At 47.1% G+C, this 23,880-nt stretch overlaps 1 protein-coding gene and 1 long non-coding RNA gene across 3 annotated transcripts in view; one reads left to right on the forward strand and one right to left on the reverse strand.

Annotated features, from left to right (window-relative positions):
- Nucleotides 1-23,880, reverse strand: part of Srrm4 (serine/arginine repetitive matrix 4) — a 152,581-nt gene that overhangs the window by 70,295 nt on the left and 58,406 nt on the right. The gene's annotated exons all lie outside the window — the stretch shown is intronic.
- Nucleotides 20,715-23,615, forward strand: LOC131898134 (uncharacterized). Of its 2 annotated transcripts, none has more exons than XR_009375853.1 (3): nt 20,715-21,255; nt 22,560-22,962; nt 23,479-23,615. It is a non-coding gene; the product is annotated as an uncharacterized LOC131898134 (long non-coding RNA). The 2 variants fall into 2 exon arrangements; XR_009375854.1 differs by having other exon boundaries at nt 22,593-22,962.

The following is a 23,880-nucleotide window of genomic DNA, read 5'->3' on the forward strand; positions in this document are numbered from 1 at the left end:
CTCTCTGGAAGACATTGGGTGACTATGAGAAAGTAAACAGAAATGACATTGGTAACAGCTACTTATCGTGTGCACACTGTGCGCTGTGTTTACAGCGTTGATACATTGAATTTTCATAACAGCGTTAGCGAGGCTCGAAGGAGGTAAAGCCAAGATTACCAAACCAGGAGGGCACAAGGCTGGGATACCAACCCAGGACCGACCATGCCCGGCAAGAGAGACACCTATGCCCCAATCACTGCTCTAGTCAGTCTCAACTGCTCTCTTTCTCACATGGGGGACCATCTCTATGTAACTCTCTATCTCTTCGCTGATGTTTGGAATTCTGGGTAGTAATTTCCTCCAAGGGAAAACATTCCATCTTGGAGGGAAGCTCATTAAGACACAAGATGTTCTAAGAGGAGGTAAATGCTCCCTTCCCTTCAGTAAGATTGAAGACGCAGGTGAAACATGCCATCGAAGAAGAAAGCTCGTGAAGCACAGGAAGTAAACAACTTAAAGGTTTCAGGAAGTTGCTGAAACTGACCAGATTTTCTAGGCCTCTCCCTTCCCAACAAAAGACAGGCAATAATGACTCCCAGGCCTGCTGAGATGCCTGGAAGGGGCAGAGGCCAACCAAAATGCATGGAGGAGCCTAAGAGCAACTGATTTACCTGAAAAAGACATCTTCCAACCTGCTAAGCTGCCCGCAGGCTGTGCAGTGTGCTCCAGGTTTCTGGCTTTTGTGGGCTGAGTTTTTGGCGATGCAGTCATCTTTGAGTCGTTTCTGCTCCTATAAGTAATCCATATTCCTGAAGTAACTCCCCCCAAAAACTTATTGATTCACCAGTTGGACTCTGTTAGTATTCTTACTTTGGTCTGTTGTCAATCCCTTATCTGGGGTGAGTAGACATTTGTGAATGTCTCCCCAGGAATAGTGTCACACAACAGGCACTGGACAAGTTTCAGGCTCTTATGATTAAAACACACTACAGACTGTAAGTTGAGGGATCCATGCATGGAGGGGAAGACATGTGTGCATGACTGATCAGTCACACGACAGCATGATAGGATCTGTCCTGGAGGCTCCCAGTCCTGGGGAGGACTCACTTAAGCCTCATGAAAGAAGTGTACCCAAGCACTCTGCAACAGAGGCTCACAGCTCATTTCATGCTCATTCCATTATCTTACTCCTCTGTTTCACCTGGGACCTCTGATATTGTGGGCTTTGACTTACCTGAACTAGGGGTACAACAAGATGTTCCAAAAATGCTCCACCCAATCTCTTGTCACTTGTTTTCACTCCAGGAATGAGAGAGACACATTATAGGTCTAGCCTGATTCCACTGAAAGAGCATAAATGAAATCAACAACTTATCCATCCGTCCTGCCTTTTAGGAATTTGGAAAATGGGATTCTTCGTGATTTGGGGACCAATACATATGTGTGATCCAGTATGTATCATACCACCCTCTTGATCCTTGGTTTTTCCCATTTGTAGATGTAATGGTGACCCACTCCTCTCCACCCAAAACAACTTAAAAGAGTTTTCTGTTTGAAGCAAGGGATGGCAATTTGGAATGCTGACCACTCCATCTTCTTATTCCTCAAGATGAGCTCTGAAATGGGCTCTCAGAACTGACAGGAGACTGTAGACCTCAAGATTCCCCAGCTCTGAAATCCAAGGAATGGATAGGTCAGGCTGTGTCTGTTTTGTTCCTAGCCAAGTCCCTTCTGCTTAGAGCTGTGCTTAGCCCAATAGACAGATGTTGAGCATACAGGTGTTGAGGGAGTCAATTAATTTGATAGTTTTTCTCCTGTGTTGAAGAAGCTCCTGAAAGGATTGTGCCTGAAGACCCATTTGATGTACGCTGCAGTATACTCCTCAAAAACCCAAGTGCCCTGGGAAGATTTAAAACTCAAACATTCCCCTTGGAAATTCTAAGTTTTGACAAGCAGCAAGATTGAAGATGGAGTGGAGGCTGGGGGATTCGTTTCTCTTTCTAGGCAGCTATCTTTTGAGCCATATCTGGTGATGCCTTCCCTGATTCACCTTGGTTCCTGCCTGGTTCCCTTCTTCTGTTTGTGATATCTATAGAACACTGGTAAGCACACATTTTGAGATTCCCTGGTTTAAAGGTCTATTTCTTCTTTTACCCTCAGAAATCATGGAAATGTCTTAGCCGTGCCTAAGACCAATCTTGACTATCAGCCATGACTTAAATGGTCTGAGCAACCCGGATAGCCTTATAAATGGAGGCACCCTAGAAGAAATCATCTGGTCTCTATGCAGCTGATCCAGGAAACCACAGTCTGTCATTTTTCTGTGCAACTAGTTGGGAACCAAGAGGAGATATGGATCCCACTGGCCAGGAGTGTGCTCCAAGAACCACTGTATAAGTTAGTCCACATATCATCTTTTACACAGGGAAGATGTTCTCAGCCACTCACGTCTCCCTTTTTCCAGAGAGCTCTCTATTCCAGGTCCCCAAATGTTGGCTGAACCCTGATCAAGTTTAGAGAGCACTAGGAGACGGCCACCGTGCCCTCAGCTACTGAGTATTTTTCATCATCTAAACCCACAGTTTCCCCCATGTGTGTCTGCAGCTCAAGCTGGCTGGGCTACTTCAGAAGCAGAGAAGGGAGGCCTTCCTCAGCCCCACCTTTGCGGATTCTGACCTAAGATAGCATCCTGGCAGAGGGGTGTGGAGAGAGAGAGACAGACAGACAGACAGAATGTGTGTATATGTGTGTGTTTTGTGTATGCATTGTGGTGTGTGTGTATGTGTATATTTTAAGTTACGTATTTTGTTGTGTGCATGTGGTGTGTGTGGGGTGGGGAGGTGTAGGTGCCATGGTGCAGGTGTGGAGGTCACAGGACATCTTGTAGGAGTCAGTTCTCTTCTTCTACCACGTGAGTCCCTGGAATTGAACTCGGGTCATCAGCCTTGGTGGTAGACACCTTTACCCACTGAGAGGCATCCTGCTGGACACAGCGTCTGTGTTTATGGAAAGCTCTGCAGGGGATCCCCATGCCCAGCCATGGCTGGGAACCAGTGGCAACAAGCTAAGCCACCTCACTTGACGCCACCTGCTCTGCCTTGTGTTCCCCTGGACGTCGGATCTGGGGTTGGGGACTCTCCTGTTCCTATTTTTATGTCGTCTTGAACTTCCCTCAAGGATATCTCCTGGAGCCTCCTAGCTCTTTTCCTGTTTTGCTTCTCAGATTTCTTAAATTATTTCCTTTTTTTTAAGAACAGACCCCACCCCACATTCCAAGTTACCTAGTGCTATATAGTGAGGTATGAACACCCCAGGACAGCATCCTCGGAAAAAGGGCTTTTAATACAAACCAAAGACACCTAGATCATCACCCATCACCCTCCCCACCCCAGTGACTATTTCTGGAGGCTCTTTCCACACTTCCGATCTTGTTTGCATCTCCTATCAAGCCCCTCCTCTCTGTTTCTTCACCTCCATTTTTGGATCAATTAACAGGAACACATGCAGCTTTATCTCGGGGCTTTGGAAATCCATCAGCAACGCCCAGCACCTCTGTAGCCAGGTAACTGGAAAGTATAGGTTCTGAGCAAGTGCACCAGGAGTTTGGTGACATACAGAATGTGGAGCCCAAGGCGGGGCTCCCCCAGTGGGGAAGTAACACCCAAGATTCCCAAAGTCATGGGAAGAGAGACGCCTGAAGGTGATTTTGCACAGGCACAAAAGGAGGGGGGTTCAGAGGCCTCCATAGTCAGTGCAGCTGGCCAGCCTCCCTCTGTGCTTGCAGAAGTAGCCTACTTAGAAAGGAGAGAAGGGGGAAGGGTGGACTGGAAGGGAGGGTTCACCTGAGGCAGAGGCGCTGTGCACAAAGCCTGAGGTATCCCCATGTTTACTTTTCAGCTCCCACCGGGTCACCACAGTGGTGATGGTTTGTAGCAAACATCACACGCCTTCTCAAGCCACACGTGGCTTCTGTGCTCCGTCTACATCTCATCTTCATCACAGCTGTGACACAGGCCCTCTGTTAACGTAGCCGGATTTCAGATGCCATGGGAGATACCAGAAACGTGGGGAAGCTCCCCACCCCCGGCTGGAGGGTGGAGGAGCCAGGCCTTTCCGAGACTGAGCCTGGAGTCTGATGCTTAAACACCAGGTTACTCTACCGTGATTCTAAGCTGTGTCCTTCCCTTGAACATCCCTGATGCACATCTGCTGTATATGGTGTGAGCCACCAGGAGCGCCAAGGAGCTGGCAGTGACCTGGGGAGATGGGATTGAGTACGAATGCATGGTGTCGTCCTGCCACGCCAGGCAGAATACTAACAGATGAATGCAGGGCCTCACTTAAGCCTCCCCAGCTTCTCCATATCCCCCCTAACCCCCACCCCCACCCCTACCCGTGGTACAGGTAGGTGAGGTTTGAAGAGATTAAGTCATGTGCTTGAGTTTACACACGTGTGTGGGTGGAGGAGGTGAGAGTCAGTGTGGAGGCTTTTCATCTTCAAGAGCCCCCATTCCGATCTGATAGACTCATAGGAAAGTTAAAAACCACACAGGGGTTATTCCAGCAAAGTATATGGTAAAAGCGCTGTGTTTCCAAATATTATTTTTATGACTGTTTGTTGAGCATCTCTGGTGACGTTCATGCTAATTGCCAACTCCACAGAAGCTGGGATCGCTTGAGATATGGGCTCCCAGGCACACCTACCTGTCGGGGAATCATGCAGATTAAGGTTAACCTCTGAGAAAGTCTGTGAGCGATTGTCTTGTTAAGGGACGTGGGAAGAGCTATTTGAATGGCAGACCCTGTCGTCCCCTGGCCAGGAGATCCTGGTTTCTCTCAAGATGGAGAAAGGGAGATGACAAAGTGGCATTCATTTTTTTTTTCTGCATCCTGAGTGTGGATGCCATGTGACCTGCCCACTCAAGCGCCTGCTGTCTTGACTTCCTTCCAGGACCAACTGTGCCCTTCAGCTGTGTGGAAAAAGAAAGCCTTTCACCTTTAAACATCCTTCTGTCAGAGGATGTTTATCACAGTAACAGGAGCATAAACTAAGAGACCTGCTATGTGTCAAGCATACGTCACATTAAGAAGTGGGTATTAAACACTGAAGAACACATCTGGTTCTGCACTCCTGAGAGCAGCCATCCACAGAAGACATGGCATCTACATATGCAACAGAACCGTCAAGGAATTCAAACAGGGCGGGGGGAGGTGAGAGAATTGTGATAGCGGATTGGAAAGCTGGGGCTTTGCAGAGCCTGGTATATGGGCATTGTGTTGAGAGAGGCAGGAAGCCATTTATGGTTATTGAGCAGGAGGGGGGCATGATCAGGACCACTTTTAGAATGACTCTTCTGGCTTTCCTGTGTGTGTGTGTGTGTATGTGTATGTGTGTGTGTGTGTGTGTGTGTGTGTGTGTGTGTGTGTGTGTGTGTTCAGTACCGTAGAGTGCAGAGCACCTCCAACAGGAAGGAGGTAAGAAAGAGACTCTCACATGGATTCTGTGGATAATGGACAGAGAGGACCTGATGATGTATTTCCAGTAGAAGTTACTACCCAGCCCCACTGGTGTGACCGGTCCAAAGCACACACAGTGAAAAGAGTGGATGGCTTAGCATAAGCGCCTCTCCAAGACCCCCCGAGGAAGCCACGTTTCTAGACAAGCACGGCGGTTCTCAAGCTGGAGCATGCATTCATGCACCTGCCAGGCCTGTAGGACAGATTGCAGGGCTGATTTGGTATGTCTGGGCTGAGACCCAACAATTTGCATCTCTAACAAGCCTCCAGATGATGCTGATTCTGCAGACGTGGAGAGCACATTTCAGAGCCAATAGCGGAGAGTAAAAGCCATCCGATTTGCAGCCGTACTCCCTTGAGCTGAACCCGGTTTCTATCCCTATTTAACCTAGTTTAGGATGGGATGACCTCCCCAACATCCTTTTGTCTGCAAAACGGGATGGTCACCTCAACATTGCGAGTTGGCTGTGTATTTATAAAAAGTCAGGTAGCAGGCTTATTCCAGTACTTGGCACACACACACAGAAAAAAGAGAGACTCAGTAAATAACAGTCGCTGTTATTATTATCCAGACAAAAAGCTTGAACTTGCACTTGGCCAATAACACATTCGGGTGAAACTAAAAACAGTATCTTAATGAGCACTGTGAGTGAAGTGTAGATGATACTGGTGAATAATAACAAAGTTTGGTTGCACATATGGAGGGGTCAGATTTGTCAAGCAAGACATCAAAGGCAGACAGGAATTGGAGGCTACTACTTTACAGTTGCTGAACCAGCTTGTCCCTTTGATCCATCCATTAAATGAAATTCTTTCTATAATTCATCCATCCCATTTTTCAATCTATCTCCCCATCTCCCCATCTCCCCAATTACTCTCCCACCTACCAATAAGTCCATCAATCCATCCATACACTAAAACATCCTTTTTCCTACCCACCCATCTTCTCTCCTACCCACCCATGCATTCCTCTGTCTACCCTCCCACTTATCCATGTTTACTCTTTCATCCATCTGTATTGCCACCTATCCATGAATCCATCCATCCATCCATATATCCATCCATCCATCCATCTATCCATCCACCCAATACCCACCTACTTGTAAATCCACACATACCATATATCTATTCATATATACATGCACCCACCATTTCACATACCCATCCATTTATCCATCCATCCTCACAACTGCTCATCCATCTACCTATCCATCCACCCACTCTTCCTCTCATCCATGCCTTCATACATCCAATCCATCTATCTATCCATCCATCCATCCATCTATCCATCTACCCATTCATTCACCATTTCATCTACCCACTCATCAACCCATCCACCCTCTCACCCACATCTGTCAATCCACCCACATAACTCAGGATTTTTCTAAGCTTTACTCTTGACTCTAAACTACCTTAGGTACAAGGATGTTCAAAAATCTCCAGTCAAGTAGATCTAGCATTTGAATCCTCTGGCATGCAAGTTGTCTGATGTTTCACTTTCCAGCCAAGGGATCTAATTATCTCAGAACTATTCACACCTTTCACAGAAGTGGGCAGAAAGCAAATCAGAACAGTGCATCCTGAACCAAAACAACAACTAAAGAGGAGAGGTGGTTAAGAGTTGAGGCTCTGGCACCAGCCAGATCTGACAGAGCATCTTGACTGCTGGTTAAACTAGTCTTCGGTGGGTGACATTGGATGAGTAGCCTACTTCTATGAGTCTCAGTTTCCATTTTTCAGAAGATGAGAATGTTAGTAATAACACCTCATTGAGAGTTGTGAGATAATACTTAGTATGTATATATATTTCGACATACACAATGTGTGTGTGTGTGTGTGTGTAAACACATATATAAAGGAGTTGGAATGATTCTTGGTATATTAGGTAAGTGCTGAATAACCGTCACCTGATACTGAGGTAGAGAACTGGATTGCCAATAGGACAATTTTTTCAGGTCCTGTTCGGCTAAAACCGAACTTCGCTGATATTTTCCTTGAGAATATGTGCCTAAAAGGAGATAAGGAAAAAAAATCCTTAATTTTTAACTGGCTGCACCTTTCTGCCACATAGATTGAGTGTGAGGATCGAGGAAGAGAAGGACTGATTTTCAAAGTATATTTATAACTTGCCTCTTGTTTTATCCTGACAAAACACCATGCCTTAAATAAGCAAGTTTTTATTAGCTTCCTTTTAAAAGAAAGAAAGAATACCAAGAAGGTTGATGGGCTTCTCTCAGGTCACAGAAGTAAATGGCAATACAATGTGCAGTGACTGGTTATTTTTGTCCGTTGCGCCCCAACCTCCAGCCCACCCCCACCCCCCCGCCACTACACTACATAACAACCTAAACTCAATTTCTTGGTTTCCTCACTTTTAATAAGTAGGAAACCAGAAAACTTTGGCTGACTTCTCTGACTGCTCATACTCTTCAATGCCACAACTGACAAAAATATGTATACGCTGAGGTTTGGGGCTATTGTAAATTATGAATGACAATCTCTTTAGTGTGTCAAATCCATCCCTTTGTTTGAAACATTCCTTTTGGCATTGGCAACAGCATTGAAGTAAATAGTTTATTTGCCAATAACATAGCTTGTTAAATTTTAATCAAATAGAGTATTGTAAGCACGTAGTTACTAAGATATACCCCTTGGGAATGAGGGAGATCGCTTTAGAAATGAATTAATAATGGGGCCTTTGGAAGCCAAAATGAAATGGCCAATGGAGCCTTGATGTGAATTAGTACCATTTTAGTTGCAAATTAGTGGAGTTGATCTCACCCTGTTCCTATTAAAATTTCCTTGCTAATTATTTTTGTAAGATAATAAGCCCAACCAGATGTGTGGCATTTCTCTGCTGCCTTTTCCCTGAAAGGCTTGAGCCTTTCTTGTGTTTTAAGCATGCAACCCAACATCCCAGCACAATGGAGGTGCTACGGTGGCCATGAGGAAGGTATGAGTGTAGTTAATCCACATGATGCTTCTCCTTCCAGGCACACAGTAGGATTGCCTTCAATCCACCCAGAGACTATGACATTCATTAACTAACAGAATGGAGATGTAACCAATATGTGTAAATTCTGGACGAAAGATTTAAAGGCAAGTGTGTGATCAGCCATTTTCTCTGCCCCATTGTCTAGTAACTGCCTAGAGGTTGAGGTTCAGTCAGTCTGGACCCTTCAGAAATGACAACATAAAGCAGAGCCTGTGTCTAGTCTGTGACGGACACAAAGAACCAGCAGGCAATGAAACTGTTGTTAGTTTAAATCTCTGATGTTTGGGGGGCTGGCTGTCACTGCAGCAAGCCAAGCCTATCCATGCAAATACACAGGGTGTAGTCGTATGCACATATTACCAGGGTGTCACGTTTACAACAACCGCCAGGTTAAGGCTGGAACTTCTGGCTTTGGGACCTGAGCTGGTGACTTGCTCCCCTTTGCCTGTCAGATAGATGAGTGTTTGTGAGAGCCTAGTAATTGTCTTCTTGTCTTGTGCTTCCTGTGTGGTGTGTGTGTGTGTGTGTGTGTGTTTGCATGTGGAAGCCAGAGGTCAACTTCACATGTTGCTCCTTAGGAGTTTTCCATCTTATTTTTTGAGACAGGGTCTCTCCCTAAGTGAAGAGCTCACTACTGAGGCCAAACAGCCTGGCCAGCAAGCCCCAGAGATCCTCCCATCTTTGTTCCCACGGTACTGGGATTATGAGCATGTACCACGGTGCCTGGCTTCCTATTAGGATGATGGGGATGGAACTGGAGTCCTTGTGGTTTTCCAACTGGGCCATCCCCACAGAACTCCATATTGTTTATTATTTTTTATACTCTAAAATATAATTATATTTATTATTATGTAAAATATTATTATATTCTCTGAATAAGTTATTTAAAAATCTGGGACCTTATCCTTTGGAGTGAAGTGGCTGGCCTGGCAATGATGATAATGGGGGCGGGAACCTCACTGATGATGCTGACATCTACCCAGGGCTCCTAGTGAGCCTAGCACACTATGCTAAATAATTCAACAAAAATATTCCACTCAGTTCTGATGCTAAGGCAATGCTGGAGTTGTCTCAGTGTTGAAACCATTAAGAAATCGGAGCTGTGGATGAGGTAAGACAATGCGCAGAGCTGTTAATATGTGGCTGAATCAGAATTCACCCCCAATACATCCATCCTATATGCTCTTAACAGAGTCAGAGATTCTGCCTCCAAGGGAAGTGAGCAATGTTTTGAGACATCCTGTATGGTATGACAGGCATATAGAGGCTACAGACCCCAGATGCTCTAGATTGCCTTATACACCCATGATGACTCCCCCCCCCAAGTGATAAATTATCCAGCCCCCAAATCCAGAAGTGCCATTAAACCCTGTGTGTGCCTGTGAGGCTCTTAGCCAGTTTATAACCCAAAGCTTCAAGACTACCATGCCACCTTGCCCAGGAGACTGTCAGAAATAAATTAATGCATTCCAAGTCGATCAAGTTCTACAATAGAGTCTTGCACTCAGCTTTTCAGCAGCACACACCTCACAAAGTGAGAGACACTTGGAAAGTGATGTAGCCCTGGAAATGTAGCAGGTACGGATGGCTACAGTTGCAGCCTATCTTGCTCTAGCCATAGTCCCCATAGCTTGAGCCCCTGTCCACGGTGCTGAACCAGCTCTCAGGGGCAGGAATCAGCATAGCCCACTGGGCTCCCATGCAAGTCTTGCTCACACACCAAGTAAGTGCACACAGAGTGAAACACCTTTCCCCATCTCTAACCTCCACCTCTCAAGGACACTCTGCCCCCACCCTTGAAAGGGGCTAATTAACATGCAGGAAGCGTTGCTATTTTTGTGTCCATCTTGAAAGGATTTGTGGCCTGAGGCTTGACAAGGCGGCTGTTGTTTCCTTACATTATACATTCCCTCAACCTTCAAGGTCTTTTTTTTGTCACTGAGTGCACAGTCTGCATCACGTGCCTGCACAAGCACACACACACACACACACACACACACACACACACACACACACACTAAGCAGTTCAAGAAGACAATAGCCAAGCTCAGAAGAGATTGGGACACAAGATATCTTAAAGGATGAAGAGGGAAAATGGTATAGCTTGAGGCTCCATTCTTCTCTTAGTTTAGTGAATTAATGGATTGAGTTAATGTATGTTCATGATGTGGCGTGTACTATGGTATTTGTATGGTGAGTCTATGTGAATGTGCAAGTATATGCACCCACGTGTAGATGAACAAAGCCAGAGGAAGACACAAGATGTCTTCTTCTGTCACACTGCACCTTGTTTTGTTAAGGCAGGGTCTCTCACTGAACCCAAAGTTTCCCATTTCAACCAGGCTGGTTGGCCAGAAAGCTTCTAAGATCTGTCTCTGCTCCCCAAGGTAAGCATTATAGGCATGTGAGACTATGCCTGGCTTTAATGTGGGTGCTAGGGATTTGAACTTATGGCCTCATGCTTGTAAAGCAAGCACTCTTACCCATATGTCCATCTCCCCAGCTTTAGACCCCTATCCTTAAAGCAAAATCACCAAATGACCAGATGATTGGCAGGTGAGGATTATGTTCCTCCCTCCCACCTCACAGGATAAGTTAAGCTGATAAGGTGTGTGATAAGAGGAGGAGCAAGCTGATCTCACACTGAAAGCCTGTTTGTAGAGGTCACGGTGTCCTTCAGGAACTTACAGTGTAAAGTGTGGTGGAGGTGGCACACTGGGAGAGTCTCCAAGGCTGAAGGCAGAATGAGGATCTGATTGCTACAAGCTGAAGTGCCTGCTATTATTCTCATGCTTCTTTGAGTCCTGCTTGGGAGGAAATCTGGTCAAAGAAGTAACTAATAATGAAGAATGTCTCTCAATTCCTGCAGGAACACTTGATACAGACTGGCCCTAGGGGACGGAAAATAAAGGCGTGTGTGTGTGTGTGTGTGTGTCTGTGTGTCTGTGTGTGGTGCATATATGTGATGACATATACAAACTATTATGCCACATAAACATTTAAGAATGCTTGCATAGACACACATGAAGATGCTCATGGGCATATTCTCCAGTGTGGAGTTGGGGGTGACGTAACATCCACTTCTCCTTTAGATCTGGCTCACTTGGTGAATTTCCTTTATTCCATTTTTGTGTATCTGTTTACTGAAGTGGATAATTCTAAGTAAAGGAAACCTTTGTGTATCATCCCGTTTGGATGAGCATGTTCTTTTCAGGCCCTCCTCTCCCTGAACAGTATTTTGATCTTAGATACACATCCTACTCACAGGACACCAACTGTTGAGGAGCCTTCCAACAGCTTCATGTCACAAATGGAGAAATTGGGGCTTTAAAAAAAAAGAGAAATCCTCACAAAGTCACGCGACATTCGGGATGCTGTCTTGAGCAGACTCCATGGCTCCCACTCTAGAGATCACTCTCTGTGCCGCTAACCATGATTGGTTACTCAGCACCCAGTGGGTGGGACTGGCTTGATGTATATGCCAATCAGTACAGGTCTCTTGACACTCGCCACATGAAGAATCTCCTTTCCCAGAGATTCTGGGCACTTCAGTCATAGAATCTGAACTCTGCTGGTAACGGGCCATCCTGGGGTAATGGAATCTGCCTTGGTAGCAAATAAAGATCTTCACAGTAGAAAGATGTAAGAAAGAGATCAAGAGCCAGCAACATAAGACACAAAGATGGTACGACTGTCTGATATCTTTTGTGCCCCCGATGCCTCTAAGAAATATGTAACCTCCTCATGTTGCACATGGGGACTGAGACCCTCGTGTCTGCCATGTTCCCTTCCAATTCCTGTCTTCCACTTTCAGTATGGTCGGGGTGACATTTCCCAACCTGGGACATCTCTTTTCTCATCCCGGTCTTTACACATACTGGGGACACTCTCCATTTTTCCTACTCTTTCATCTCATGATTTATCATAGCCACCATCCCCTCCATAAGCTGCTCTTATGTCTTTAAAGTCACAGCTGCTGTTGCCTCATCGCCTGGGGAGAGATAGGTACAAAGGGAAGTCTGTATCTAGTAGGGATGTCTAGCTAGCTCAGTGCCTGCCGCAAAGGATGAGTGGGGTGAGCGAATGAATCAAGAATGAATGAACAAAGAAAAAAGCACTACGCCAAGCCTCTTCACCAGTTGGCAAGGGGGTGAGTGTGAAGTTGAAGACGAGGGTGTTGAACAAAGAAGGGGACATTTAAATGGCAGACTAAAGCCAAGGCCGGGGCAGAAGCAGCTTCAAGACGGAAGAGTCCCTGTTAAGCCTGGACGTCTGCTCTGTTGTTCTGTGGCCTTGAGTTGGCTCTGCATGGTTGAGAGTGAGGCAGAATAGCTTCGGTCTAGGGAAAGGTCACTGCAGGAGCTGAAGGCAGCACTCTTCCCTCGCTCTGCCAAGGTGGGAGGACTCCTCAAAGCCTCTCCACTGGAGAGATTACAGGACCCTAGCCCAATGTAGCTGTTATGGGGAGGGACCTCCTTAGGGAAAGTCAAGGTGAAGGGAGGGTGAGTTCTTGGATAAAGAGGGTGGATGGAAAGAGGGTGGTGTGGATTGAGGTAGGCAAGTGTGCCCCTGGGTGTCTCCAACTCCAGGAGAAAAAGCATACAGGAGGGAAAGATTTCTGCAGTAGTTTATGCATTTCCAAAGGATGTTCCTTCCTTCAGAGAAGAGCTGATGACCAGTGGGTTGTGAACTTGGACTTTTGGCTCCGACTGCCTGACTTCTAATTCTAGCTTTTCACCCACCAACCGAGTGACCTGGGAATGTTATTTAGTTTCTTACGCCCCCATCTAGGCCTCTGTAAGAGTTATAAATCCTATGCCAGGCTTAGGAAGTGTCCATTTTACTGACATGATAGTTAAAAATGAAATGAATATTGCACAGAACGCAGTGCCTGGGACTCGATACGGGTTCAGTAGGGAGTGATTAGTGTTAATACTTACTGTTCGTTCATAACTAGTTTGTCGTTAGTGTTTGTTGAGAGCTGGGGAATGTAGCTCAGCTGGAAGTGTGCTTGCCTGGCTTGCCCCCCCTCCCCCGCGCCCTGGGTATCCCCACACTACACAAAGCTGGAGTGGTAGCACACGCCTGTAATCCTCACACCTGGGAGGTGGAGGCAGGAGGCTCAGAAGCTCAAGGCCATCCTCAGCTACACAGCAAACTCAAGGCTAGCCTGGCTTACATGAGACCGTGCCTATAAACAAAGAAAGAAAGAGAAAATAAATTTAGCATGATTGGTGGCTTATGCGTGGCTTACCTGTTGACTTCTGGTGGCCCTTCAAATGTCCTACATACTGAAGAAGTGTTGTGGTTCACATAAACCAACAGACAAATAGGAAACCAAGGATATGTGTGCTCCATGCTCTGTGCTTACTATGAAGCTACATACTTTGAATTATCTCTTCCCTTTGTTTGGAACACCATTTCCAATACTATCCCCTCCCCCCTCGTGACTGCCCACACTTGTTAAGAATCAGCCTAAAGGCTTGATTTTCTAGGAAAAAAAACCAACAACAACCAAGCATCACCAAGGTGTTGTGTCTTTGCTTCAAGAGCAGCTGGGAGAGACACAACACACGAAAACTAAGGAGTCAAGACCTGGGTTTTTCAGTTCTGTTATGTTGTGAGCCTTAGAGTGACCTTGGGGAACCCCTGGGTGCTTTGTGCCTAAAGATGCGGCAAATGGGGGGATCCTGCTCCCTGAGTATGAGTAGGCTGTCTCCTGCTCACTGCTGTGGGTCCACCTTTTCTGCAGAAGTGTGTATTGAGTGCCTCTTCTGGAGCAGGAACCACAGCGGGTTGCAGATAAATCTTAGTAAACACGGCCCACAATAGATGCCACAATTCAGCGTGGGAGGCAGGCATTAGAGAAGTAAGTGTCGCGAAGAAGATCCAGAATTACGATCTGTGAGATGTGCAGCGAAGAAGGGGTGGAAACACACCCAGGAGGTGTGCTCCCTGGGAATCCGAATGGCAGGAGGGAACAGCCCTGCAGAAGCGGGTTAGGGAAAGTACCAGGGCCCTGCAGAGCAGCCTGTGCAAAGGCTGGAAGACAGGGCAGAGAGCTTGGCTGGTTTAGAGAATTAAAGAAACCAAGGACATGAGAGGAAGAAAAGGAGAGGAGAGGACAATAAGGCCAGTGGAGTGGCCAGGGGCCAGCTCCTCCAAGACTAGCAGACCATAGTAAGTGGGGGACCCCATGTGAGAGCAGAAGAGGACTCCTTTAACAAACCGTGACACCCCAGAGGCGTGCCAATGACTCTCACCCTGTCACTAGCCTCTTCCTCCATCCACGACATAAGACAGCATCATTTATCCAACCACCCCACACCCAGGTCTAAAGATGGTGGCATCTCCTTGCAAGTAACATCTCTGCACAATCGTGTGGTATACCTGGGCTTCGATGTGCCTGCACCCCCAGGCACCACAGTGGGCCATGGTCGTGCCAGCGCTCAGACAAAGCTGAGCTATTATCAAAGGGGAGGGAGCTTGCTGTAGGCTGTACGGAGCCGTGATGCATGAGGCTATTCCGGGCTTGGTAGGAGGGAGGTTGGGAGGGGGGGGGGTTGGCCGGAAGAAGAGTTATTTCAGGATGTATCGGCCAGCAATTTGTAGCCTGGGTGAATAGAGCAGATCTGAATAGACAAGAGAGTCAGAGACCCTGCAGTTTCTGGAAGCTATGGGATGTCCCTGGATGGCCCCAGATGAGAAGGTGGCTCTGCTGTAAGTGTGACCACACCACATAGGTCCTGGAAGCAGAAGGTACAGCATCTGCACCTGCTGTATGTCCCTGGGTAGGTGCCTGCCAGGTCCCAGGTCCATGACCCAACACCTTACACACATTCCTTCCAATATTTTCATCATGGCTGTGGTGAGGCCAATGAAGAAGCCAATGCTCGGAGAGGTTGAGTGGGTTACCAGTGTCCTGCAGGTGTGAGAGTCAGAATGGGCATGTCAACTCGACTCTCTGCAGACACCAAGCCATTTGTCTTGTGGTTTACTCACTTCTTTATATCATGCATGACAGGGCCATGGGGACAACCAAATGATGCAGTGCGTTTAACACCCAGCTCGGCAACACTGAGGCTGCTCTTTAGCCCACAGCACAGCCAGATTTTACTCTTAGTATGTGGAGGTGAGTGATCAAGTCAGGCCTTAAGTTTAGCTTGGAGGGACTGGCTAAATTTCGATTTTAAAAGCATTTGTAGTCACTTGGACAAGAATCCTGGACCAAAATGTGTGTGTCTGTAGATACCCAGAACAGGATGAAGAGCTACAACGTTAGTTCCACTTGTAAATGATACTCTGGACTGTGATCTTTACAACGGTCCCATCAAGGATCTGGAATGAAGCTAACACTTCATGCTGCACCCAAGATACTGATACTCTAGTTCCAGGACTTCTGTTGTCACAGAAGAGTGGTGACGGGTGACAGAGGATGCCTACTCTCTCCTGACATCTGCCCCTAGTCTCTGTCCCTTCTCAGTGAAGATTATAATGATGTATTCATGGTGGCCAGAGTCCCCACTGCTGGGCATCCCTTCTCTCCTGTAGGGATGAGCACTAGACTCTTCCAGTCTCTGTGCATCTGGCTCAGATGAGAGGAGCCGCCCTCCCTCTCCTATGAACACACAGTCTGGTCCTGGCCACAGTGACAGGTTTGTAGGCAGGTGCTTAAGCCAATGAGGTCAGGCAGAGGGAAGGGAGGGGAGTTCTTTGGCTGGAGGCTAGTACAAAGGAGGAGAATATGGAGCTCTGGAAACCTTCTTGTCACCAAAGTTTGGGGGGGAGGGATTTCCCTGAGGATGGCACTAGTGCCAATAGAGAGTGGTGTTGAGAAATGGACAACATTGCATGGGCTCCTGGATCCAGCTGGACCTGAAGCCATTTAACTTCCCACATACAAGAATCCACATAGTCTCTTGATTACTGAAGCCACCTTGTGCGGTTGTGTGTGTAGTGCGTGTGGTTGCATGTGTAGTATGTGTGCATTGTGTGCATGTTGTGTGTGTGTAGTATGTGTATGTGTGTGAATGTGTGTATAGTGTGTGTGTGTGTGTGTGTGTGTGTGTGTGTGTGTGTAGAAGCCAGAGACTTCAATACCTTCTTTGAACTCCAATATCTTCTTTGGTCACTTCTGTACCTTATTTTCTGGCACACAGTCTGCCACTAAATTGGCTGGACTGACTGACCAAGAAGCCTCCGAGACTGCTCCATCTCTGTAGCTCCATGTTGGGATGTCGGGCATGAGCTGCCATGCCCGGCTCTTTATATGAGTCCTGGACATTCACACTAGGGCACTCTGCTGACATCTCCCCAGACCCTAACCTACAGGCTCTCACTGAACAAATTGCCATCATCATCAATAACTAGATTCTACTCTGGGTTCAGGGAGTATGAGAGTCTGCTGTGTCGGAGAGCAGCTTGGAGATGGGGGTGGGAGTCTGGTGGCCTGGGTCTGTGGCTTGCCTGAGATTCTTGGTGAGTTATTCCGCTTCCCCGTGTCTCTGTGTGGTGCTGGAACAACAACCCGTGTGTCATTGGACCAAGGGGAACTTAAAAAGCGATCATACATGCCTAAAGCTGTAACTGGCTGACAGTAGGAACTCAGGAGGTATGTCTGTTCACAAACAAGGTATTTTCCCCCAATTTGGGGCTCTCTGAGGCACCATGTGTACAAAATGGATATGCTCGTTATAAAATAGACAGAAGGAGAATGGCCCTTTGTTTAGCCTTTGCTGTGGGTCTTGTATGATCCCCTCACATCCACTAGGTACAGTGAGACATTTGTTGTCTCAACTGATTGACTACAAACCCAAGACTGGCAGAGGCCAGGAGTGTTCAAGACAATGCAACCCAGACCTTTCTACACCACACCACCGCTCTCCTTCCTTCCCTGGTCTTAGCCACTCACAGGCCTAGCTCAGTTCCGGTCTGCATAAGCATGAATTTCCCACATCACCCCTTGCTTAGCATTAGTCTTGAGGTTGATTTGCTTTTTGACCTAAGAGATTTAATTAAAGAGGAAACTTCTTATCACAACTGTAAATGGAAAGTGAGTCCCCTATCCACACCGGGGGCGGGGGGGGGGGGAGAGGAGAGATAGCCTTCAAACCAGATAGGGCAGAAACAAAGGGGCATTATTAAATTCCAGCTCCAGCCACTACCTGCCCCAGGCTCAGGCCTGACACCTGCTCTCCCTTTTGTTAATAAAGGACTAGCAGGTGTTGAGAGGCATTAGCAGCAAAAATGGAGCGAACTCCACCAACCAGAAAAGTGAACCAAAACTGAACTCTCTTCCTCACCACAGTTCCTTAGTGGTCTTATTTGTATTTATGGAGCCACCTAAAATCTCTCAGTATCCACAGTGAACTCCAAACTGGAAAATACTGAGTCTCAAATTTGTTTATTATCTTGGGATTCTCTCTTTCTGTACTCTCTCTCCCTCCCCACTCCCCCACCCCCCGCTTTCCTTGACATCCTAGAGAATCCCTATGTTGGGACTTGGTTGGGATTAAGCTGAATAGACATATGCGCGGGTGCGTGCGCGCGCGCACACACACACACACACACACACACACACACACACACACGGGGCAGGGGGAAGGAGGGGGCAATACAGAAGGAGGGAGGGAGGGAGAGAGGGAGAGAGAGAGAGAGAGAGAGAGAGAGAGAGAGAGAGAGAGAGAGAGAGAGAGAGATTATGTGGGTCTTCCCCTAGGTGAGTCCAGGAAACCCTGAGCTACACTCTCACATAGATATTTAATTGTCACCAGACAGATACATTGGAAAGCGAGAAACTCATTGCCCAGTCTCTCTCTCCTGGGTGAGTCAGCTCCCATCCTCTGCTCTACAGGAGCTATCTGTATCCACACAACAAGAGCAGCCACGGTTGTCATGGTGATTCCTCTAAACAAGGCAGGTGATGTAATTCTCCTTGGGAGTGTGGTATCAAGCAGGAGAACTGAGCACACACTGCACATTTTTTGACTCCTGAAGAGAAAGATGTGCAACGTGCACTGATCCTAACAGTTCCCCAGGAGCCAGGAAGAGGAAAAGCATGCACACTTACAGGCCAAGCTCTGAAATGGGATGTGCTAATGTATGACTATGGATAACTCAGTTGGTCCAAAGCCAGGCACCCAATCTGTCCCTCCCCAACACCATACCTTGATTTTGGTCATCTAGATGTCCTAAAGTACAGAGAGACCTGGGGGGACAGAGGGACCATTAGACACGCAGATTACATCCCATGTCAAGGATATTGACCATTTGACTCACAATATCCCAGTACCTGTTGTACTTAAAAATATTTAGTGATCCAATCATGCCAGAAGGATTTGGGTAAGGATCAACACTCATATGCTCACTCTCTGGGATATATTGTTCACAGATGAGCAGTACAAGATTGGTCTATAGAACACGGCTCCTAATTGGAACAAAGGTAATTAAAACAATGGTAGTTATATTACTACTTATTGTATGATAAATTGTGCCCTCCATATTACTATAGTCCTGTCTCAGTATACGAGTGTATTTGAAAATAAGACCATGTTGTTATTGAGGAAGACTGTGGTCCAGTATGACAGATGTCCTGATAAGAAGAGTAGATTGAGGATAGATATGCATGAGGGTTTATATGAGGACATGAGGGACAACAGCATCTACAAGCCCAGGAAAAGGCCCCGAAGACGTCAGATGCATCAGCATCTGGTCTTAGACATGTAGGCTCAGTAACAACTAGAAGACATCTTTGCACATAGCTTGTGGCGTTTTGTTATGGCAACCTAGGATGGGGTGGGATGGACTGGGTTGAGATGCCTAGGGAATTGACAAAGTACACTTCCAAGTATGTTATTGAAATGTTTCCTTGAAAGACTGGTGTGGGTCAGAGAACTAACTGAGAGGGGAAAACTTGCCCTCGATGTGGATATCACAATCCAGTCGCTTGAGAGTCTGGAACCTCGTTCCAACCCTTCCTTCCAGAATGGGTGCATTTTTCTGTCACCACTGCTCTGGAATGCCACACTCCAGGGTCTTTGGCCCTTGGACTCTGGGATTCGCACAATGCCACCCGCTTCCCATGACCAAAGGTCTTTGACGTTGTACGGCTGTGCTCTTTGTCTCTGGTCCTGAAGATGCTGGCTTCTTGAGCCAAGTCCTTCCTTCTGGTTTTCCAGCGTAAAGATGGCGGCCATATAACTCCTCAATCCCTGTCATTGTGTGAGCTGATTTCCTAACAAGTTCACACACATGTATGTATATGTACATATCTGCAAATACACCCAGTCTTACTATCTCAAAAAAATACAAATATATAGAATATTTATTCAATTAGGTATGGATTTGACAACACTACCATTGAAAACATTTAACTCACATCAGGCTCCTGGACTAAGCACTTGACATATAGTATTTTACTTTGTGTCCCCAACCCCTTCACTCTGTTCTCCATCCCACTGCCAGAGAGGACCTTTCCTATGGAGGTCATTTCACATCATTCCTCTTCCAAAACCTAGGCTCCCCAGGTCAGAGTAGAAATTAAAACCCCATGCATTGCCCCAAATAAGATTTAAAAGAAAATCCCTGCACAAGTTGGCTTTTTACCCAAGTGTCTTCTGTCGTCATTTCTCTTTCAAACTTTCTAGTGGAATGACGCTTCTCCAGTGAGGTCCTCTTCAAGCACCAGATATAAAGGGTTACTGAGAATTCCCTCAATGCCAGCCTTTCCTCACCCTTTACCGTGGTCAAATCTTCTCCCAAGTTGGGCTCTCTCAACCACATTTTGCCTTCACCTGAATATCTGTCCATAGCCTTCACCCTCCCACTGAAATGTAAGCCCCACAAGGGAAAAGATGTTCTCATAGTTGTTGCTATCCATCTATCACCTGGACAGTGCCTGGCACACAATAGGTACTCAGTTGATAGTTTCAGAATGATTGATTTAGTCCTAGGACCTCTTTATGCAACTGCTATTGTTATTTCTACCCTCATAGTACAGGTAAGGAAGCTGGACCGTGGAGAAGTTAATTTGCAGACAAATGAGAGTTGATGGTGGGATTGAAGACCAGTTCTCTTTGCCCCCAGTTCCCAGGTTCTTAGATACTGAGACTCAGACACTAAATCAAATTCAACATGAAACACTGTGTCACTGGAATTTCAAGGGAGACTGAGTAACAGAAAGTTCCGTTACCATGGTGAAATTAAAAACAAATATACAAACAACAGCAACAAAATCAGCAACATCCAAGGCACCCAGTGAGACCCGGATCATATCACACTTTCGTTGTAAAACCACTGTGTGTCATTGGTCAGGTCCCTCCCCTCTCTGGTCCTAAACTGCTTAGTAATGATGCTGAAATCGAACCTTATGAAACTCATTCTTGAGATGTGCCCTAAGCCTGGGTCATCTCACTGAACATGTACAATGGTCTTTCCAGGATCTGCAACAGCCCAGGACTCAAAGAAATCAAGTAGCTTGTGCCTCGGCAGTTGGAACTCACACGCAGAGGTCCAGCCTTCGTTCCTAGCTCCAGCGTTCCTCCCAGAGCCAATATTCTCTGGATGGGTTTCAATGTGGATAGCCACCAAGAGTTGCCCTGCCATTGGCTGATGGGGCACCCTTGACTCTGTCCACCCGCACCTCCAGGAGCTGAAGCTCATTGAGGAAGGTGAAGCCAGCCCCGTCTCCACCCCTCACTCCTGAGAACCAACCAGTCCTGGGATAATTAATGGTGTCCAATGCAGACCTCCTTCCCTCACTGGTGAGTTGCTGGGACTGTTCATTCTTTCATCCCAAAAAATAATCAGTCCCAATCAAGGCAGGAGCTTTTCGCAATTCCAGTGGATTAGCTGTGTGTGTTTGTCCCCTGACTCCGTGTGGCACTGAGGAATCAGCATAGCAGCACATCTAGCTGATTCCCACCTCCACGTGGAAGAGGCTGAAAGAAGTGGGGTGGAGGCTGTGTCTGTGAGGAGCCGTGACAACGGTCCACAAGTTCCAAGGTCTGGCTCATCACACTGCCCTGTCGCTTTCTGTCAAGGAGGCCATGGCGGAAGGTTAAGTCAGAATGAACAAGTGGTGCTGGCAGTGGGGAAGGGCTTGGGTGATTCTCACTCTTGGAGAGTTTGACAACGTAGGGAGATTCATGAGCAGGACTTATGGACTCTGGGGAAGCCCCGAGTTTGCACACATCTAGGTTCATAGTCCAGTCTGCTTTATACTGACTGTGTGCACTCAGGGTGTGCCCTCTGTCTTTACCCCTATGTAGCTAAAGTCAGAGATGACTTTAATAACAAGAACGACTGTTTATCCACCTCGGGTATGGATCAGACCCCATTGCAAATATTTCAGTTGACCGTCATGAGTAAACCCAGGAAGACAAAGCTGGTTCCACCCCCACCGCGCAGATGAAGTAACCGAGGCTCAAAGACCCCTGAACAGGGCCAGTGTCTGAACCTAGGAATTCTGGTTTATGCAGTTCACATTCACTCATAACCATAGGTCTGCACTCACTTCTCAAACCTAGCAAAGGATCAAACAACTCCATAGGATGTCTTGACTTTTTCCGTGCCTGTATGTTGCATGCTTGTGTCTGCAAACACACTCACTGAATCTTGTACATGGTTGATGTTGGATTTCTTCCTTTACTGTACTCACTGCCTTACTTATTTATTTTTTAGACAAGGTCTCTCCCTGAACCTAGAACTCAACATTTTGGCTAGATGGGTTGGCCAATGAGCCCCCAGGAAATGCCTGTCTCTCCTCCTCTCAGAGACGGGGCTTGCGGACTCATATCTCGCTGGCCAACTTTCACACGGGTTCTGGGGATCTGAACTCAGGTCCTCATGCTTGCATGGCAAGACACTTTTCCCAGTGAGCCACTTCCCCAGCCCTCAGCCTCCTCTTTCTGTTTGTGTGAACCCAGCACCTCACATACACCAGGAAAGCACTCTCCCTCTGGGCCCCATCCCCCAGCTTCCATCTTTCGTTAACACAAAATGCTATAATTACCAAGTAAGTTGTATGGGGATGTTTACTTCAGCTATGTCCTGTTTGCTTCATCAGGTTCCTCATAGCAGCCCTGATGCTCTCAATCAGTGTTTTCCAGAAAATGATGCTCTGAGGGGTGAAAAGACTCGGCCTAGGCTGCATATCTGCGTGTAAATCATGTGCCCACAAACTGTATCATGATATCCACGGAGAGCCTACAGTGGGACCTCTGGGCTTCGATGAGAACGTTTGGTAGAGTCGCCTCAGGCTGCCCACATGGCTTTGCCTCTGATTACATTCTCATTCGTCTGTGCAAGGAAGACGGCTTGGCTTCAAGTAAAAGCTCTCGACCTTTGGAGTTTTGGGATGCCTCCTCAGCCTTCCGCTCTGAGTCTACCTCCCAAGGCACCCAGTGGGAGCTGCCTCACCAAGCACCCCTGGCATCAGTAAGGCTAGCGTCCCTGACATAGACTGAAAGGTAACCTGGAAGGTGGTGGGCTCCTAATGCCACCCTCGTATCAGAAATCTAGGCTATGTCTAGACAATGAGTCCAATAAATTGTCAGATGCCCAGGATCCGGCCTGGTGCTCTCAATCTCTCTGTCTCTGTTTCTGGCTCTCTCTTCCCCAACCTATGTCTGCTGTCTGTATCTTTTCCTTCTTTCCACACCACCACATCTCTCAGCATCTACTGCTCTGTGTCCTCTGACGTCATTGGTCTCCCAGCTCTCCCTTCCTTAGTGCCCCATTTTTCTTCCCCCTGAGCCTCTGTCCACTCTGATCCCCCTCACAGCTTCTCTGTCATCCTACGGGGCCCCTCCACCAGCTCTTTCTCATTCTCACCTTTATCCAGATCTTTATTTCCCAGCTCTTACCTCCTGCCCACCCCCTCTTCCCTCCCTCTCTTCTTTTTCCCCGACTCCCTTTCCTCCTCCCCCTCTTCCCATCTCCTCTTGTTTAACCCCCCACTTTCTCCTTCCACCCCACCCTTCCAGATTTGCCATTTGTCGCTGTTTGGAGAGGCTGATGGCGCCCTTCGTGGGCGGTAGATCACACACATCAGAGGTTTGAATCAAATCAAACTGCAACTGAATTACACTAATAAACCAATTAAATGCCATTCAAAAAGTAATTTCCGTAGCATCCCTCATATTTATTGCAAACCCTGTTTGGCTCTTTCTGCCTCCTCCGCCCCCTCCCCACCTCCCCCCTTCCTCCTTTCTTCTGCCTTTTCCTTGGCTTCCTTCCCCACCCTCTGACCTTATTCCTCCCTCCCCCATCAGGCTTGCCGACATCTTTCCGAAGACCACTCACCCACTGTATCATCATCTTTCTCAACCTGGGGTCCAACTCATATTATGGTCAGTCGGTTAGAGAAGACCACGTCCTAGGGGTCA

Source organism: Peromyscus eremicus, chromosome 23 (assembly GCF_949786415.1).
Source record: "Peromyscus eremicus chromosome 23, PerEre_H2_v1, whole genome shotgun sequence".
In the NCBI taxonomy this organism is placed as follows: domain Eukaryota; kingdom Metazoa; phylum Chordata; class Mammalia; order Rodentia; family Cricetidae; genus Peromyscus; species Peromyscus eremicus.